The sequence below is a fragment of the Molothrus aeneus genome, chromosome W (genome assembly GCF_037042795.1).
Source record: "Molothrus aeneus isolate 106 chromosome W, BPBGC_Maene_1.0, whole genome shotgun sequence".
Lineage (NCBI taxonomy): Eukaryota > Metazoa > Chordata > Aves > Passeriformes > Icteridae > Molothrus > Molothrus aeneus.
Genome location: NC_089679.1, coordinates 6,064,336 through 6,084,900, shown reverse-complemented (window position 1 = coordinate 6,084,900; position 20,565 = coordinate 6,064,336).

The window sequence follows — 20,565 nt, the reverse complement described above, 5'->3', positions numbered from 1 at the left end:
TTCACGTTTATTTCTAAATAATTTTCAGTTATTATTAAGATGTAAAAATATAGACTTAGAAACCAAAATAACTGAAGAAATCTGTGAGACTCCTGGAGTGCATTGAGTATAATTTCTTGGTCCAGGTAGTAGACCAACCAGAGGTGATATGCTACTGGACCTGGGACTCACCAATGCAGATGAGCTCATGTTCTGGTTTGAAAGCAAAACAGTGAGACACTCCAAGTCAGAAATACAATTTATTAAGAAAAGGAAAAAAAACCCCAAAATACATGCAATAATCAAAAAAAAAACCCCAAAAAACACTGACAGAGTCAGAATACAACCTGACACTCTGCTAGTTAGGGTGGTGGTAGTAGTCCAGATGAAATGGTCTTGTTGAAGTGGTGATCCAGTAGAAAAGTTCTGGTAGCTCTTGTCTTCTGGAAACCAGTGGGTAAGGGCAGTTTGTTCTGTCCCAAAACCCAGATTATATCCCAGTGGGGATGCTTAGCTCCTCCCCCCTGGGTGGAGCATCTCACAATGGGCTGTTATCATTCTATGAGTCATGCAGTGGGTCCTTGATTGCCCATTAAACAGAAATGGCTCCCGGAGGGAGTTATCTCTGAGTCATGCTGCAAGGCATTGATGGGCCCATTAACAGGAGATAAGGAAAAACAATGCCCCTCCTGGTTTCAACAGCTCTTGAGGATGGGAATAGAATACATCTTTATATTGTAACCTAGGACAAAGGTGTATTGCTTAAAGTGCCCACTTTTCTCAACACAACACAGCATACAAAACTTCAGCATCCACTCAGATTAGCTTTCTCTGGCCTTCACACACTCTGGACACAATCAAAATAACAGCACACAGTAAAATTCTTTACTGGATCTAGTGATTTACTGGATTCACAAATTCTTAGGGGCCAAGCCCGAACCACTGAGGCAGTGGAATCCCCTCAGTTCATCTAGTCATGGTTAAAACATGCACGATCTACACAAACCCATTAAAACACACTAGGTGTCCTCACTCACACTTCTCCGCTTGTTCTGCTTCTCACCAGCTGCCTCCCTATGGGACGCTATCTGCTCTCACAGCCTCCCAGCCAGCACACCCCAGCTACCTCCCCAGGGCCCGCTTGACCACTTCAGATGCGGGTAGAACTCTCCCTCCCCCCCATGCCATGGGTACTGAAACAGAGTGGAAATTTACCAGGGTGGAAATCCATTTCAGATTTAGGTGAAATATGCTGTTAAAAAAAACTGCCTCAGCCAAAGGAAAAATGTGAGAGAGATAAGAGGGACCCCTTGAACTTTGAAACAGACGAAAACCAAAGCTGAGGCTGCGGGAGACAGGGCAAGATGACCCAGGAGTTCTTTCTGTACTTTCTGATAAAAAACTAGCTCCAAGTGTAATGGAAAACCAGTAAAATGAATATGTTTGAACCTATTGTGAAATTCTATGCATATGTACCAGTAAGTGGGATAAAAAAGGATTGGGAGTTCTTAGGGGTGTGCATGTCCTTTGCGGGGAATGATCCCTACATGTATCCAGCGCTGTAATAAACATATTGGCTTTACAACTTTTACAAAGTTGTGGAGGTTTTTTTCCTTCCACAAATCAGTACACTCACTCGCTCGCTCCCCCTTTCATATAACTGAGCCCACCAAGCCACTCACTCACACAATTACAAACTACACTAACAATGTCCGGACACCACAAGCACAAAATAGTAGCAACAAGGTCCAGGTTCACTCGGCTCACCCCCAGACCCGCTAGTGGTCGCGCAATCGACAGTGAACCCCTCCACCAGCCTCTCTATCAGCCAGTGGACCCTTCCCCCAGCTGCTCTATTAGCCAGTGGACTCTTCCCCCTGCCGCTCTATCAGCAAGCAGACTCTTCCCTTTCCCGCCAGCCATGCTCGGACAGCGGCTGCTTGCAAGCCCCAAACTTTTACTCACACAGGGACTGAGCTGTGTGCCAGACGTCTCTGAGCAGCTAACCAGCAACCCTTTTGGGCAAGGTCTCTTTAAGCTTGATACATACTGTTTACCTGCACACCAGCAGGCCGTTGTCTGTCTCTGCAGGGGGCAAGCTGGGAGCCCCTCCAGGGAAAGTGCCCTGGGGTGTGCCAAGGAGGTCCGCCTCCCCGCTCTGCCACTGCAGGGCACAGAGACGATGTCCTGGCTGGCTCACCACAAATGATTTCCAGAAAAAAACTCCACAACTTGTAAAAGTTGTAAAGCCAGTATGGTCTTTCTGATGTATCCTTTCAATAATAGCTTGTCCTGTGGAGTTACCTGGAATACCTGTGCTATGCTTCACTCTCCAACAAGCCAAGAAATCCTGGGTCTGTTGGGCTATATATCCTGCCCCATTGTCTGTCCATCTTGATTTCCTGAGGCAAGCCCATTATGGCAAAGCAGCCTTGCAAATGTCGAATGACAAAATGAGACCCTTTGTTTGTCATAGGTTTGTCATAGGAGTGGCCCAAACCATGGCAGAAAAGGTATCTGTGGTTACATGAATGCATTTAAAGTGACCAAAAGGGGCATAGATAGTTACATCAGTTTGCCATAACTGCAGGGGCCCCAGGCCATGAGGGTTGACTCTAGGACCCAATCCGCCAATCATGCCCTGGCATTGCAGACAGGTTGTGAAAATTCCTTGAGCATCCTGGAGCAATATTCCAAATTCTTTGTGTAAAACTTTTGCATATTGGTGAAAAAACTTGTGAACCCTTCTGGCCTGGCCAAACTTATCAATGTTGGGAGAATCAGAGGCCCAGAGTGGTGCCACCAATTGGTCAACCTTCTCGTTTCCTAAGGCCAGGCCTCCCATCAATCCAGAGTGACTCCGTATATGGATAATAAAATAATTCTGTTTGCAAGAATTAAGTAACTGCCATAATTGCAAAAAGAGTTGCCACAACTGCCAGTTTTGAATTTCCTTCAGTAATGCTTGCTCCATGAGCTTGACAACACCTACCATGTAGAGAGAATCAGAAACAATGTTAACGGGATCATTGGGCCATTTTTCAAACACCCTGATAACAGCACATAGCTCAAGAACTTGAAAAGAGTCCCTTGGTCCCTCAAGGATTTCACTGAGCCATTTGTCTTTGTTCTGTCAAGTAAGACTGGCTTTAGAAGTCTTTCAACTGGTATCAGTAAAATGCGTGGGGCCTTCTATAAGTTGCCTTGATAGCCAAGGTAGTTCTTCCACCTGTTGATGCAAAGAAAAAAGCTTATGAGAGGGGAAAATGAGTGCTATTGAGACCTGGAAAGTTCAACAATGCCCATTGTAAGGTGTCTGAATTCTGTAATGACCATTTCAAATAGTCCTTTGCTAATGGGTGAAGAATATTTTGGGGTTCCATTCCTGCAATTTCCAGTGTCCACTTCTGTGCCTTGATCACAATTGTTGCTATAGCCTGGTCAAGGGTTTGTTCAAATTAAATGGTAAGAACACCCATTCCAAGATTTTTAGTGGCTGTTTAGCCTGGTCATCCCACTGCATTAGTATAGCCATCACGTGTTTTTCTCTATTCAGTACAGCCACGCACAATGGCAAAGTAGGGGACCAACGATCTGCAAAGGAATTACCCAATTTAGTGGCAATTTGAGTCAGAGCCTTCTGTTGTTTTTCAGTCAGTTCGCACGGCAAATTGGCCTGATTTCCCCCTTTCAATTATGGCATTAGGGGCTCAAGGTCTTAATTAGTAATGCCACAGGTTCTACGAATCCACTGTATATCCCCAATTCATTTTTGAGCATCCATCAAAGTCCAAATTTCCATACAAATAGTTAATTTTTGGGGCCAAATTTGGGCTTCAGTGATAAGCATACCCAAATATTTGCACGGGGCCTGTTGTTGGGCTTTTTCAGGGGCAATTTGAAGGCCTGCCTCTTGTAATTGTTGCTGTAAGGCAGGTAGCAGGTTTGCTGTATCTATGTGTTCTCCTGCGATAAGAATATAATCCATGTAATGAGAGATAAGATACTGTGGGTATCGTTTTCTCAGCAGGGCTAGTGCCCAGGCAACATACAGCTGGCACATCATGGGAGAATTTTGCATCCCTTGTGGCAATACAACCCATTGATACCTCTTTACTGGCTCTGCCTTGTTAATGAATGGCCCTGAGAAGGCAAACTTCTCGCCGTCACCCTCATGCGGGGGGATTGTGAAAAAGCAGTCTTTTAGGTCCATATTAACAGTCGCCAATTGACAGGTAAAATTGATGGCGAGGGTAGGCTGGGCTGCAGAGGTCCCATATCCTGCATTACAGAATTAATGGCTCGAAGGTCATTTAATAATCTCAATTTTCCTGATTTTTTAGGGGCTGTAAAAATGGGTGTGTTCCAGGGGCTCATAGAGGGTATGATATTGCTCATCAACCAATTCATTAACATGGTCAAGCTTTTCTTTAGACAGCAGCCATTGATCAACCCAGACTGGCGTTTCTGTTAACCTCAATGGCCACTGCTAAAAACCCTCATTGGTGAGACAGAAACCCATCTGGCTCAATGTGTCCCATCCAAGTAGCCAGATTGTTGTATTCATCACGTAAGGTCTCACCTGGGCCCAGAGGTGCATCTTCATCAACCCACACTATTAAGAGTGTTTTACTTACTCAAGTCTTTTGCACGCCCCCCATCCCCATAACTGGTGTTCCCAGGGTATTCAGAGGCCATGTTGTAGGCCATGAAAATGAGGGAACAAGGGTGACATCTGAACCTGTGTCCAGCAATGTGGCTTTTGTCGTAAGAGTTCCTCCATCGGGGTGCTGAAAAGGAATGGGTTTAATTGGTTTTGCTCCCGATAATGGTAATGTAAACATTACCTGAGGTGTTCCCGTAGACCCAAAACCTCCATTCCCCCTCAGCATGACCCCTTGTCTAGGAACTGTAGCATTAAAGGGTACCAACTGTGCAAATCAGGTGCCTTTTGGAATGTGGATGGGTGGCCTCAATGTTTGCACCATTATCCCAATATTGCCCAAATAATCTGCATCAATTAGTCCGGGCAAAACAAAAATGCCTTGCTTTGATGTGGATGATCTCCCTATCAGCAGGGCACTGACCCCATACCCTAAGGGTCCCTTTGCCGTTGATGGAATGACCTGTACATTTGTGTTTTCCAGGGTTACTTCTGCTGCTGTTGCCAAGTCCACTCCGGCACTTCCTGCTGTTGCTAAGTGGAGGATATCCAGGCAGCCCCCTGGTTGTGAGGGAGCATTTGTGTCAATGCGTGTGCCCCTTCACACTCTTTCATTTCCCATAGGTGTTCTGCCTTTCTTGCATTTCAATAGACATTTACTGGCCCCATGACCAAATTTATCATATCTATTGCAGTTTCCTGTGAAACCAGTAGATGTTGCTGTTGCCTTACTTTGCTTTACGGCTGTAGCTCAGCACTGGGCGTTAAAGTGACCAGGTCTAGCACAGTTGAAACATTTTGGGCTAGAGTCGTCTTTTCCTTGTTGAACCAGTGGTTTAAGGGCAACTGCCATTGCTTTGCTAGGTAAGTGGCTTTTTCCTCTGGAGTTCCAACCCTAGAACAAGCTTCAATCATGTCCATCAAGGTGGCTGCTCGAGGCAAAGTCTGCAAGATCCTCTGACAAGTGGAGTTAGCATTTTCCATAGCCAGCTGCATTCCCAGTGCGGCTTTGATATCTGGAGACATTCCTGGAACTCGATCAATTGCACATCTAAGACAATCTAGAAAACTCAATAAAGTCTCCTTTGTCTCTTGTTTAATGGTTGTATAGGATGGTGGTGGAAGTCCCATATCTGGGACAGCGTGGAATGCTTCCTGTGCCAGCTTCTGAGACTGCTGCAAAATTGCTGTATGTAAATGTGCCTGAGTTGCCGGTTGGCAAAAGGCCCTTTCCCCAACATCACATCTGGGGTGACAAACTGCCGCGGGTCCCCTTGAGGGAGCCTGAGAATTTCAACCACAGCAGCATCTACCTGCCTTTCCCAGTCTGCTTACCACAGCAGTCTCTGTGTGGGTTTTAAAAAGGTTTCTGCCAGCTTTTTACAATCAAACGGAGCCATTAAACCGCTAGTAAAAATGTGGTCCAGCAAGGTCTGTACATATGGATTAGTTAGTCCATACTGCATTACAGCTTTCTGCTCCTCTCAGACAAGCTTCCAATCCAGCCCAACCCACTGGTATTGATTTGGATTACCAGGGACAGAGATTACCAGAAGTGCTCGTGGAATAAACTCACCCTCGATCAGGGCCTCTCAGATTACACCTTGCTACCGATGAGCCGGGTTGCATTCATTGTCGGACACAGGGCAGCTGGTGAATCTCTGTTCAGGATTCTCTCTCCTTCGCTCTGGGCTTCTCTCCTCCTTCGGCTGTAGCGTCTGCTCCTGGTTGTGTCGAGTTGGGGGATCAGTCATTCTTCGCATACCATGGTACCGGTCAAAATCCTGCTCCTGCTGCACTCTCTCCTCTTCAGCTTCTCACTCCCATTGTTTTCTCCACTCCTGCCTGGCTCGCGATTCTGTTTCAACATCAGGAATCATAGGGCGGGCAGACCTTCTATCAGGGCTACCTTCTCCCGAGAGCTGGGCTCGGCAATCCTCACTGCCATTACGGTACAAAGGATTGGTAATGCGATAAGCTGATCTCACAATTGATCCATTACTCCTTCTTCCTTCTGCCATCAGCAATAATCTGTTTTGTTTTTTTCTCTTTCCCTTATTTTTAGATCAATTAAAGCTCTGAGTTCAGCTATTTTTCTCTCCTGCTGCTGACATTCCTCCTCAAAGCAGCACAAGCATTCTGCATGTGAATACCCGCTTTCTGCATTTGAATACCCACGATGGCTAGGCAGAGGTGAGTCAGGCAGCGAGGGGGTAGCGGGGGGATATATACGCCCTCTTGATGCTGTTGTTAATTCCTCAGGGGGATACCACGGGGCACCCTGTGGGTAGTCCTGGTGCTGGAAGAGGGAGTAGCACATCAATGTCCATTTTCTCTGGTTTACGTGCGGGCTGTGGAGCCAGTGTGGGCTGTGGCACCGTGTTGTTACTGTCTGAGACTGCCTGTTAAACCTGTAACTTCGACTCCGGGGGTGCAGAAGGTAGGGATGGTATAATTTGGTCCAGCCCCATAAAAAATTCTCATGCAAACATCGGGAAGGCAACCGCAGGGTTGTCTGGCTCTAGGGCAGCTGCTGCCCCTGCTGCAGCTGTTCTTTCTGCTTTTAACTGCTTTAGCACCGTTATCATTAAGATCCATGCTGTGCTAAGTCCTTTGGTTTCTTTTGACCCTTCACTTACGGCATCCCAGAGAGCTAGTCCCAGCCTTTCCCACTTGGGGGTGTCGAAAACACTCTTAGGGGTGGCAAAAAATCCTCTCTCCTGACCCCATCTCAACAGTCTTTTCAGGACCTCTGGATCATACTTAATTGCTCTCTTAGAGAGAATAATCTGGAGGACACTTAACGTAGCCTGTTCTTCTTTTGATAGTGCCTTTCCCATCCTACCAGCCCCCGCTTGCCTCACCTTTCCTGGTGTCTGCTGCAGCGTAAGTGTCCTTTTCCTGGAGCCGTCCTGCGACTCCCCCGACCGTGGTCCTGCCACAGTGCTCTCCGACTAAGGCCTCCCACCTCCTTGCTCAGTAGACCCCCTTCAGAATCCAAAGGGTCCGGTCTACATCATCATGTCGTAGTTCACCGGCATGCGGGAGCACAGGACTCCTGGACAGCTAATCAATGTGATTAGCAGAAGCCACTTTATTGTTTACATTGTGCTCTATTTATACATTTTAATACTACTGCACACGCAATCACGCATTTCTTGATTGGTGCCGCTATCTTGTCCACGCGGTCTGCGTTCACTTTTCAGGATATATGACTGGTTGCAGTCCAGTGCTTCAAGGCCCTCCTTTATCTAGTTCTTGTGGTCTTGGCATTTTGTTTTTCAGCCTCTTTTTCATAATTTAGCACAATTTATGTCTTAGTAACCTTGACAAATTCCAGAGGGTTCTGATAAGAATAACTGAAAATGGTTTGCCTGGAGAACACCGTGGCCTAAGCTGTTTAAGTACATTGCTACAGAAGGGTACACCCAAGCTGTTAAATTCCTGTATGAAAAACTGGTAAAAGAAGAGATTACATGGGAAAAAGAGGATGGGCAGAGATTTAAAAGTTTAAAACAAAAATTGATTACTACCCTTGCTCTAAGTCTTCCTGCTTTAGATGAACCTTTTTACCTATTTGTAGATGTGGAAAATGGGGTAGCCCATTGAGTCCAGCCCAAGAATGGCAGGGGTCCATAAAACCAGTGGCCTATCTGTCAAAACTGTTAGACCCTGTTAGCAGAGGGTGGCCAACCTGTAGCAAGGCAGTAGCCTCCACTGCCTTACTAGTAGAAGAAAGCACAAAATTACCTTCTGGGGAAATTAAAAGTGCACACCCCACATACAGTTAGAAATATTTTGAACCAGAAAGCTAAAACAATGGCTCACTGATTCCCGAGTGCTAAAATATGAAGCAATTTTAATAGACAAAGATGATCTGGAACTAATTACAGATAAGCACCTCAATCCTGCCCAGTTTTTGTATGGAGAAGCAGTAGAAGAACTACTGCATGATTGCTTAGAAATTATAAACTATCAAACCAAAGTGAGAGAAGATCTGACAGACCAACCCCTTCAGGGGGAAAAGCGATTACACACTAATGGATCCTCGAGGGTGATTCAGGGGCAGAGAATGTCAGGATATGCTATAATAGATGAGAAGTTAGTATCCATAGAAAAGAGAATATTACACTCCAGCTGGTCAGCTCAAACATGTGATTTATATGCTTTGAAATGAGCCTTTGAAAAATTAACACGAGAGGGGGACTGTGTACACTGACTCCAAGTATGCCTTGGGAATGGTGCATACTTTTGGGAAAATCTGGGAAGAAAGACGACCACTAAACTCAAAAGGGAAAGGATTAATTCATTAAAGGCTTATTTCAGAAGTATTAGAAGCCTTACAGTTGCCAGAGGAAATTGCTGTGGTGCATATTTGGCAGTATCAGAAAGGAACCACCTTAGAAATAAGAGAGAACAACTTAGCAGACTTAGAGGCTAAAAATGCAGCAGTCAGGGGAAGAGAAAGTCATGATGATCCTGACCCCTACTGGAGAAATTCAGGATATACCAGTATTCAGTAAAACAGAGGAAAAGAAATTCCTTGATATAGGAGCAAAAAAAGGCAATAAAGGGAAGTAGGTGTTATCTGATGGGAGACAGTTGTTAAATAAACCACTGGCAAGGAAAATATTAGAAAGCATGCATAATAAGAGTCATTGGAGTACCCAAGCACTGAGTGTTCTGTTCCTGAGAAATGTGGGTTGCATGGGAATTTTTGGAGTAGCTAAGCAAATAACTGAAAAGTTTGCAATATGCCAAAAAGTAAGCAGAAAAGCCATGAGGAGACCACACTGACGAGGGTGAGAATTAGCCTTATGACCCTTTCAAAGTATCCTAGTAGATTTCACTGAACTCCCTCAATTGCAACGGTGGAAATTTTTGTTATTAATAATAGATCATCTAACCCACTGGGTGGAGGCTGTACCAACAGTTAAAGCTACTGCCAATGTTGTATGCAAAACTCTTCTAGAACTAATCATTCTCCAGTATGGAATAGTGAACAATATTGACTCAGATCAAGGAACCCGTTTCACATCAAAATAATACAGCAGGATGTCCAAACTCTGGGTATAGAATGGGAATTACACACTCCATGGCACCCACAGAATTCAGGGCGGGTTGAAAGGATGAATCAAACTCTCAAGAGAACTCTGACTAAACTGATGATTGAAACCCAAATGTAATGGGTCAAGTGCCTACCCCTAGCCTTGCTGAGAATCAGAACGCAACCTAGATCAGATTTAGGGATTTCACCCTATGAAATGATGTTCAGCTTACCCTTTCTGATTTCACCAAATAATATTGACACTTCTGAAGAAGGGGAGGACAGTGTCAAGAAATATGTTCTGTCTAGAGGAACTGCGAGGAAAAGGGATACTCCCTCAGACTACTATCCTAGATTTCAAAACTCATAATGTCAATCCTGGGAATTGGGTAATGGTTAAATAATGGAAAGAGCAACCTTTAATCCCCCAATGGAAAGGTCCCTTTCAGGTGTTGCTGACCACCAAATTGGCTGTAGGAATGGCAGAACAAGGATGGACTCACACAAGCAGAATAAAAGGACAAGTAGAAGAACCCCATGACTGGAAGATCATCACTTCCACAGAAGGACTAAAAATAACTCTGAAACTAAATCCGCAGGCTCAATGTGGTAAGTAAACTACAGGCAACCGCACATCAATCCAGACTGGGAGGGAGTTCCCTGTTGGTTTTATTGGTTCTTGTGTATGCCCAAAGGCCAGAGGCTCTCCAAACTCCAAAACAACCAAGTAGTAGTGGTTTTGGTTCGCTAATTTTAGATTTCCCGATCAATGTACTAATTAATGTGGTGGGTTCAGTGTTGGCTAATTGTCCTAGGGTGACGTTATGATCCTTGTATCCCCATTCATGTGTTCTGTTAATGTTGGATATTATGTTCTGTACCTTTAAGACCGGCTCTGAAGAGGGAAAGTTTTGTTTTGGTTTTCTTATCAGCCTGGCGGGACACAGAGACTGCAGCTTTTGCTTTTGCTGCTTTTGCTTTTTGCTTTGCTCTCTCGCTCTTGCTTGCTTCGCTTCTGCTTGCTTTTGCTCATTAGCTAGTTCAGTTAAACTGTCCAATTTCTTCCTGGACTGTTTCTCCTTTCCTTTTTCTGATCATTTCGAACCTGCTCCGGACTGGGACCTGTGAAACACCAAGATCCTGCACCTTGTGGCCTGCAGCAGCTGCCCCAGCGCCGGAGGGACTGAGAACAGAGTGACCACCCCCCAAGAGAGACTTTCTGAATTTGTCATCTTTTTTCAGAGCGGTGTCATCTGGTATTGTTCATTCTGTGTGCTGGGGGGTGCTGTGCTTGTTAAATAAACAGGTTCTTTCCACTCCTCTCCGAGGAATCCTTCCCGAACCAGATGGGGGGAGGGGCTGTGTGGGTTTGCTTACTGGAGGAGGCCTAATTTGGAAATTCTCCTCCAAATTTGCCCTAAACCACGACAAAATCTTGGAGCCCAACGTGGGGCTCGAGAGAGAGTGAGTGGAAAAACCCTGCTTTGAGTGTATTTTGGTTGCCATTACTCTCTGTTTGTTTGAAGCAGTTAATAGTCATGATTTTTGAATTCATGATGAGTGTTGGGGTGAAGGCTTGCATGTGCTTCTGGTCCCTAGGGTTTTTCGAGATTTTAATACCTCTGTGGTCCCTAGGTTTATTTTCCTATCCTGAAATAGTTCTAGCATTGTCCCTCATACGTAGTTTTTACAGTAGAGGGGCAGTGACCAGAATAACTATCCTGCTGGGCTTGATGGCAATGATTTGCAAGAAGTTTATAAACATGTTGGGGTCTGCTACCAGGTATGAATGGTTCTTGGCTATGGTTATTCGTCCAGTTTGTTAGAGGAGGAGCAGCAGGGAATGAGGCTTTTCAGCCTTTGCTTTCCTTCTTCTCCTATGAATCGGTTGCATCAGTAGTGAAGGATGTTCAGTTTCCCCTGAATGTTAAAGAAACCATCTTTCTTGTATTCAATCTGGTAACCTTCTTCTATACAGTCTGCTGTTTCTCCAGAATGAAGGCTGAGATTTCTAGATGGGCTGATGAGACCCCTGACTCAGGAGTAGACTCAGGTGTGAAACATCCTGAGTGGTGTGGGAAATGGGAGGAAATGGGCCAAATCCTGAAGGAATTCTCTGACCCTATAGTCTGGGATTTTCCCCATAAACAAATTCAGAACCCAGCTGAGGTGGGGAAATATCTGAAAGAGAAATACCAGGATGAGCCTAAGGAGAGAAAGGTCATTGCAGTGAGCTGGGCCCTGGTATATGCTTATCACACTCTGTTGGAGACTGTAGGACAGCAGACAGAGGCAGGGGGGCAGGGAGATAAATCAGCTATCCCAGTCACTCAGGCTGCAGCCAACACCACAGGCTCAAAGCCAGCAGCCAAACCAGATAGTGAGCCTACGCCAGCAGCTAAACCAATGGCTGTTGCTACCAGTACTAGAAGTGGGAAATGCATGGACAAGACCAATCGACCAGTGGATGATGATGATGATGCAACAGAAGGAACCTCAATGCCTCCTGACATAAAATCAGGAGTCAAAGCAGCAGGTGCAAGACCAGATGCAAATATTGAGCCCTTTTCCCTGAAGGACCTTCGTGGCTTACGGAAGGATTACACCCGACGACCTGATGAATCTATAATTAGTTGGTTAGTCCGTCTCTGGGATGCTGCAGGCGAGGCTACAATTCTGGATGGCACTGAAGCGAGGCATTTGGGATCCCTGTCACATGATCCTGTCATCGACCAAGGAATGATGAGGGGGGCTAACCCTCAGAGCCTCTGGGCACGGGTCTTGGAAAGTGTTGCACAAAGAGACCTGTGTGCAGATGATCTTTATATGCAACAAACACAGTGGAAGACCATAGAGCAAGGGATCCAACGCCTGAGAGAGATGGCAGTGGCAGAGATTATCTTCTCAGGTGATGTAACAACTAGGAACCCAGACTTGGTGCCATGCACGTCTGTGATGTGGCGGAAACTTGTGTGACTTGGGCCACACGAATATGCTTCTGCCCTAGCCATAATGAAGCGGGATGAGAGGGATGAGACTGTGCTGGATATGGCAAGGAAGCTCCGAGCATATGCAGATGCTGTGCATGGCCCAACACATGCCAGAATTGCAGCGGTAGAAACACGTCTGCAGAACTTAGAGGATAAGATAGAGGAGAATCATAAGAAGCTCAGAGAGGAGATTAAAGAAGACCTTCTCCAAATCTCGGCAGTACAGATCAGAGGTTCTGGTATCCAAGGCAGACGTTTTCCAGATGGCGAGAGAAGGTACACCCCACGAACAGAGCTGTGGTTCTACCTGCGTGACTGTGGAGAAAACATGAGGAGGTGGGATGGAAAACCTACTGCTGTTCTGGCACGATGGGTGCGTGAATTGAAGGAAGCCACCAGGAAGAAAGCAGCTCCAGTTGCCCGTAGCCAAACCACCAGGTATGATGCTGATGATGCCATGTCTGATCCCCTTGAAGGAACATCCAAGACATATGCCCAGGGAAAGAAGGATAACCAGGCTTAGAGGGCCCCTGCCTCTAGCCAGGTAGAGGCCAGGGAAAATCGTGTTTTCTGGTTTGTGTGGATTCGTTGGCCTGGCACATCGGAACCACAAGAGTATAAAGCTTTGGTTGATACTGGTGCGCAATGTACATTAATTCCGTCGAGACATGTGGGGACAGAGTCTGTTTCTATTGCTGGAGTGACAGGGGGATCCCAGGATTTCACTTTGGTGGAAGCTGATGTAAGCCTCACTGGGAATGAGTGGAAGAAACATCCTATTGTTACTGGCCCAGAGGCCCCATGTATTTTGGGCATAGACTACCTTCGAAGTGGGTATTTCAAAGACCCAAAAGGACTCAAGTGGGCATTTGGGATAGCTGCTGTAGAGACAGAGGGCATCCAGCAATTGAACACCTTGCCTGGGATGTCTGAGAATCCATCTGCAGTAGGATGTCTGATGGGAGAAGAGCAACGAGTGCCAATTGCCACCTTCATAGTGCATCGACGACAGTATAGAACCACTCGAGATGCTGTGATCCCCATCCATAAGATGATCCGAGAGCTGGAGAGCCAAGGGGTGGTCAGCAAGACCCACTCACCCTTCAACAGCCCCATTTGGCCTGTGCGAAAATCTGAAGGAGAATGGAGATTGACTGTGGACTACCGTGCATTGAATGAGGTGACTCCACCACTGAGTGCTGCTGTGCCAGACATATTAGAGCTCCAGTACGAGCTTGAGTCCAAGGCAGCGAGGTGGTACGCCACTATAGACATTGCCAATGCATTTTTCTCCATTCCTCTGGCAGCAGAATGCAGGCCTCAGTTTGCTTTCATGTGGAGGGGAGTGCAGTATATCTGGAACCGACTGCCCCAGGGATGGAAGCACAGTCCTACCATCTGCCATGGACTGATCCAGACTGCACTAGAAAGGGGTGAGGCTCCAGAACATCTGCAATATATTGATGACATCATTGTGTGGGGGAAAACAGCTGCGGAAGTGTTTGAGAAAGGAAAGGAAATCATCCAAATCCTCCTGGGAGCTGGTTTCGCCATTAAAAAGTGCAAAGTAAAGGGACCAGCTCGTGAGATTCAGTTCCTGGGAGTGAAGTGGCAAGATGGACGGCGTCAGATTCCTACAGACGTCATCAACAAGATCACAGCAATGTCTCCACCCACCAATAAGAAAGAGACACAAGCTTTCCTAGGTGCCATAGGCTTTTGGAGGATGCACATTCCTGAGTACAGTCAGATTGTGAGCCCTCTTTACCTGGTCACCCACAAGAAGAACACTTTCCACTGGGGCCCTGAGCAGCAACAGGCCTTTGTCCAGATCAAGCAGGAGATCACTCATGCAGTAGCTCTTGGCCCAGTTAGGACGGGACAAGATGTGAAGAACGTGCTCTATTCTGCAGCCAGGAACCATGGCTTGTCCTGGAGCCTTTGGCAGAAGGTGCCTGGGGAGACTCGGGGTCGACCACTGGGATTTTGGAGTCGAAGCTACAGAGGCTCTGAGGCCAACTACACTCCCACAGAGAAGGAAATCTTGGCTGCCTATGAAGGAGTCCAAGCCGCCTCAGAGGTGATTGGTACAGAAGCGCAACTCCTCCTGGCACCCCGACTACCGGTGCTGGGGTGGATGTTCAAAGGCAAGGTTCCTTCCACTCACCATGCCACCAGTGCCACATGGAGCTAGTGGATTACTCTTATCACTCAGCGCGCCCGTATAGGTAAACTGAATCGCCCTGGGATTTTGGAGGTAATTACAAATTGGCCCAAAGGTGAGAATTTTGGTGTCACAGATGAAGAACAAGAACCAGTGACACGGGCTGAAGAGGCTCCTCCATATAACCAACTGCCCCCAGAGGAAACACACTATGCTCTTTTCACTGATGGTTCCTGTCGCATCTTAGGAATGAACCGGAAGTGGAAAACAGCCGTATGGAGCCCCACATGACAGGTTGCACAAGCTACCGAAGGGGAAGGTCGATCAAGTCAACTTGCAGAACTCAAAGCCGTTCAACTGGCCCTGGACATTGCAGAAAGAGAGAAATGGCCAAAGCTCTACCTCTACACTGATTCATGGATGGTAGCCAATGCTCTGTGGGGATGGCTGTAGAGGTGGAAAAAGGCTAACTGGCAGCGTAGAGGAAAACCAATTTGGGCTGCTGATGAGTGGAAAGATATTGCTACCAGGGTAGGGAGGCTACCTGTGAAAGTCCACCACGTAGATGCCCATGTCCCCAAGAGTAGAGCCAATGAGGAGCACCAAAACAATGAGCAGGTAGACCAGGCAGCAAAGATAGGGGTGTCCAAGATAGACCTAGATTGGGAACACAAGGGAGAGTTATTCCTAGCTCGATGGGCCCATGATGCCTCAGGCCATCAGGGCAGAGATGCCACCTATAAGTGGGCAAGAGACCGAGGGGTGGATTTAACCATGGACAGTATTTCACAGGTTATCCATGACTGTGAGACGTGTGCTGCCATCAAGCAGGCCAAGCGAGTGAAGCCCCTATGGTATGGTGGGCAATGGTCCAAGTACAAGTATGGGGAGGCCTGGCAGATTGACTACATCACACTGCCCCAGACAGGCCAAGGCAAGCGCTACGTGCTGACCATGGTGGAAGCCACCACTGGATGGTTGGAAACCTACCCTGTGTCTCATGCTACTGCCCGGAATACCATCCTGGGCCTGGAAAAGCAAATCCTGTGGAGACATGGTACCCCTGAGAGGATTGAGTCAGACAATAGGACTCATTTCAAGAACAGCCTTATCAACACCTGGGCTAGCGAACATGGCATTGAGTGGGTGTACCATATCCCCTACCATGCACCAGCTGCAGGCAAAGTGGAGAGGTACAATGGACTACTAAAAACCCAGCTGAAAGCTTTGGGTGGGGGATCTTTCAAAAATTGGGAGCAGCATTTAGCAAAGGCCACTTGGTTAGTTAACACCCGAGGTTCCACCAACCGAGCAGGTCCTGCCCAGTCTGAGTCCCTGAATGTAATAGATGGAGATAAAGTCCCAGTGGTACGTGTCAGAGGTTTGTTAGGGAAGACTGTGTGGGTCAATTCTGCCTCGAGTACAGACAAACCCATTCGTGGGGTTGTCTTTGCTCAGGGACCAGGTTGCACATGGTGGATAATGCAAAGAGATGGAACAACACGATGTGTACCACAGGGAGATCTGATTGTGGGGTGAGAATGATATGCCATATCACCGTTCGTTGGATGTAACTGCCATTGTCTGTACATTAAACCATACAGACATGAGATAGAAGGAAATGTGTAAGTGTTGGAGGTCTGGGCAAGTGGGAGATGGAGAAGGAGATGTGCAAGTGTTGAAGGTCTGAGCAAGTGATAGATGGAGCTTTGAGTGAGTAAGGTGAAAGGGGTGAAATCCTGCCGCTCTGTAGTATAGGGCATGGATTCAGTGGTCCAGTGTGGGGATGTGATGAGGGCATGATGGGTATCGCTTGTAAATTTTGGGGGAGCAGATGGAAATTTTGTGTGAATAAATGCACGATGTGTGGTAGTATGTTGATGATATGAGGATAAGGGGTGGAATGTCCTAGGGTGACGTTATGATCCTTGTATCCCCATTCATGTCTTCTGTTAATGTTGGATATTATATTCTGTACCTTTGAGACTGGCTCTGAAGAGGGAAAGTTTTGTTTTGGTTTTCTTATCAGCCTGGCGGGACACAGAGACTGCAGCTTTTGCTTTTGCTGCTTTTGCTGCTTTTGCTGCTTTTGCTTTTTGCTTTGCTCTCTCGCTCTTGCTTGCTTCGCTTCTGCTTGCTTTTGCTCATTAGCTAAACTGTCCAATTTCTTCCTGGACTGTTTCTCCTTTCCTTTTTCTGATCATTTCGAACCTGTTCCGGACTGGGACCTGGGAAACACCAAGATCCTGCACCTTGTGGCCTGCAGCAGCTGCCCCAGCGCCGGAGGGACTGAGAACAGAGTGACCACCCCCCAAGAGAGACTTTCTGAATTTGTCATCTTTTTTCAGAGCGGTGTCATCCGGTATTGTTCATTTTGTGTGCTGGGGGGTGCTGTGCCTGTTAAATAAACAGGTTCTTTCCACTCCTCTCCGAGGAATCCTTCCCGAACCGGATGGGGGGAGGGGCTGTGTGGGTTTGCTTACTGGAGGAGGCCTAATTTGGAAATTCTCCTCCAAATTTGCCCTAAACCACGACACTAATCACTAGTGCACTTACTAGAATGTACTTACTCATTTCTTGCTGTGAGGTAGAATTAAGAGAAAGGCAAAGCAGGCTCAAAACTTTGAAAGGATATAAAGAAAATTTTATTTACAGTAACTAAAAGAAAGAGTAATAAGAATCAGAACAAAACCTTCAGGACACTTCTCCTCCCCCTACAACCTTTTCTTTCCCACTGAATGTAAAGAGACAAAGCCTAAATTTTTCACTCAACTTACCACCTCTAGAATAGTCTTTCTTCACTTCATTTAGGGAGAGAAGTCCCTCTTGTTAATGTTATGGAGACTTCTCCACAGGAAAAACAGTTCTCTTGTGGCTCTTAATTTCCACGAATAGCAGCCACCCGGGGAAATGTGCAATCATGAAATCTCTCCCATTTTCCACAAGCTTTTCCCACAGCTGTGTTTATGGGCCACTATCGAGCTTTTACTAGGTCTAGGGTCTTCAAAGAGACACAAGCAGTTGTTGGTTGCTATAAGGTTGTTTATTACATGAATATATCAGTCTCAAAGGCAAAGAATTCAAGGTGTTAGAGTCCATGTCAAAGCTTTCTGGCATAAAGTCCCAAGCAGGAGCAGCAGCTGCAAGGCTGCTTTCTGGTATAGAGTCCCAGGTTCCATGCAGGAACAGCAGCAGCAACAGTTGCTCCCTGGCGTAGAGCCTGATATCCGGGGCAGCGGCAGCAGCAGTAGTAAGAGTCCGATGTTCCAAGAAGCAGCACCAGTAGGGACCACAGCTTTTCTTTCTTCTTTCCTCTTTTTGTCTTCTTTTTGTGGTTGCTGATGTGTTGATGCTATGGTAGTCGATGATGCTGAAGATGATGTTGCCAATGATGATGATCCTTGTACCCCACTATGGGGCTTTTTATTTATAAAACATCCAATCAGCTAAAACCATTATTCTAAAACATTCTTTCTGAACCAATCTGAACTTGATTCTATCGTGCGAAACTAGTATGAAAGTAGAGTCAGTTCTTACCTAAAAAACTACGCATATAATATTACCTATTTACGCAAATGTACCATCTGTTTTCTTACTTGAAATTTACGTGAATAAATTTATCTATTTACGTGAATAGTTCTATCTATTTACGCATGTAGTTTTGCCTGTTTTCCATGAATAATTCTATCTGTTCTAGTGGCAAAGTTCTGCTATGGGTTTTTTATGCCTAGGACTAAGTTACTGAACTTTAAACTAGGCCTTAGGGCCTTACTAGCTAGCTAATGCAGTTTCATAGGGTACTTAAAATATATTTCTACTTGCTTAAAACCTAAAACTTAAACTTACTTAAAACTATAACTTACACTTCTATTTACTTAAAACTTAAACCTACACTTCTACTTCATATCTATGTGGCTTAATATATCTTAATTTCTCTAAAGGCTTTAATTCAACCCCTGCATTCATCTCCCTCTCTGAGGAACTCAGAGAGGCTTGCATTCCAACAGGCCATGTAAACTTATGGGGTACTGTTTTAAAGATGAGCTGTTCAAAAGCAAAGGTTGGCATTATCTCTGAAATCATCTTCATCTCTAGAAACAGAGATCTTCTCCTCTTCCTGGGGCACAGGATCATCATCGCTCTCCTTCTCTGTTCAAACTTCTCATAGGATCACTGTGGAGAGCTAGGGACCTGCGTGCGGAAGATCTCGGGCTGTACGGGTAGATAAGAAGCTCCCCCTCACCCTGCAGTCTGACCTTTGCTCTGTACCCGGCCGCACCCGGCCGGACGTGAGCAGAGGGAAGTGACACAGACTGCCCAGTCCATAAATGCCCCTGAAACCCCTCAATAAAGGCCATTTGCTGTCCACCACATCGGTGTATGTAGCATTGGACCGAGTGACCCTGGGCCTTGGGTCACCGTGCCGGACCCCTCCGAACCAGGTCGCCACGCCGTAACGGCAACATCTGGTGCCGAGACCCGGGACAATCGCAGCGCCCGGAGTTCGGGATTTCGCCTGGACAGGGGACCGGCGGCTGCACAGCAGGCCTAGTGCAGCAGGGGGGACGCCCCCGGACCAGCGTGGACCATGGAAGCCATAGCGAAGGTCGTAACTCAGATGCATGCTCAATGGGGGATTGATTGTAAGCTAAAAGATTTATGTCTTGCTATACCGAGACTTATTAAGCTGGGGGCGATAGACAGCCCGGTGGACATTCTCCATCCGGAGATATGGGATACTTGTACAAAGGTTTTAGCTGAGGAGACTATTTCCTCAGGCTCAGGGAAAGCTCTAAAGTCATGGGGCAGAGTCGTGCAGGCTCTGCAGAAAGCTAGAGAAGAGCAGGAGACCTGGAAAGCCGCGCAGGCTTGGCTATTAGCCACGCTGCAGTTGGGGGTGAGCGCGGCAACGCAGACCGCGGAGGGCTTCGATCAGATCGGCACCATGGAACCGCGAGCGCCGGATTCCCCCGAGCAGACAGCCTTACCATCAGAGGGGGTGGAACGCGCGCAGGCGTTTTGGCGGGGGTTAACGGAGGACCCCGAAGGGGTGGATAAAAGCGCACCCCCTCCGTATGCGTTTGAAAATGGCGCCGAACCGCGTGTTCAGGGCGGAAAGGAGAACACGGCGGGCGGAAATGCAGTCAGCCTGCTTAACAACGCATGCACGGGCGACCGGGGGGACGGGGCGGCCCCCGCGGAGGAGCGTAAGGCCAATCAGAGCGCTCAGTTCACATTAGGTCCTTATAGGGCAAGGACCTCCCCCAGCAGGAGGCGGGGGGACCCCAGGGGGAGGGAACGGCCCGACCCCCGCAAGAAGGGGCGGGGTCGGAGCCCGAGAAAAAGGCAGAGCAGCCCGGAAACATCCGGGCAGTCGACTTCCGGCTCGGACTCGGACTCGAGCTCCGAGCTCGAGAGGGGATCGGGGAGTTCCGACTCGGATTCGGGTTTTAACAGAAGGAGAGCAGCGGCATACAAGGTCACTAGCCACAGCGCTCCTGCATGGGTGAAGGGGATATCGGAGAAAGATCGAACTCCGCTTACAGACTGGCGGAAAATAAAAATAGCGTGTGCTGAATGGACTCCGTTGGCGAAACTGGTGTTCCCGGTTCGGGTGGGGGGAGCTGGCGGGAATCAAAGGACCTATTCCCCGGTAAACCCGAAAGACGTGCAGGCAATTATTAAAGCAATTGCAGATAGGGGAATTAATTCTGCCATGGTT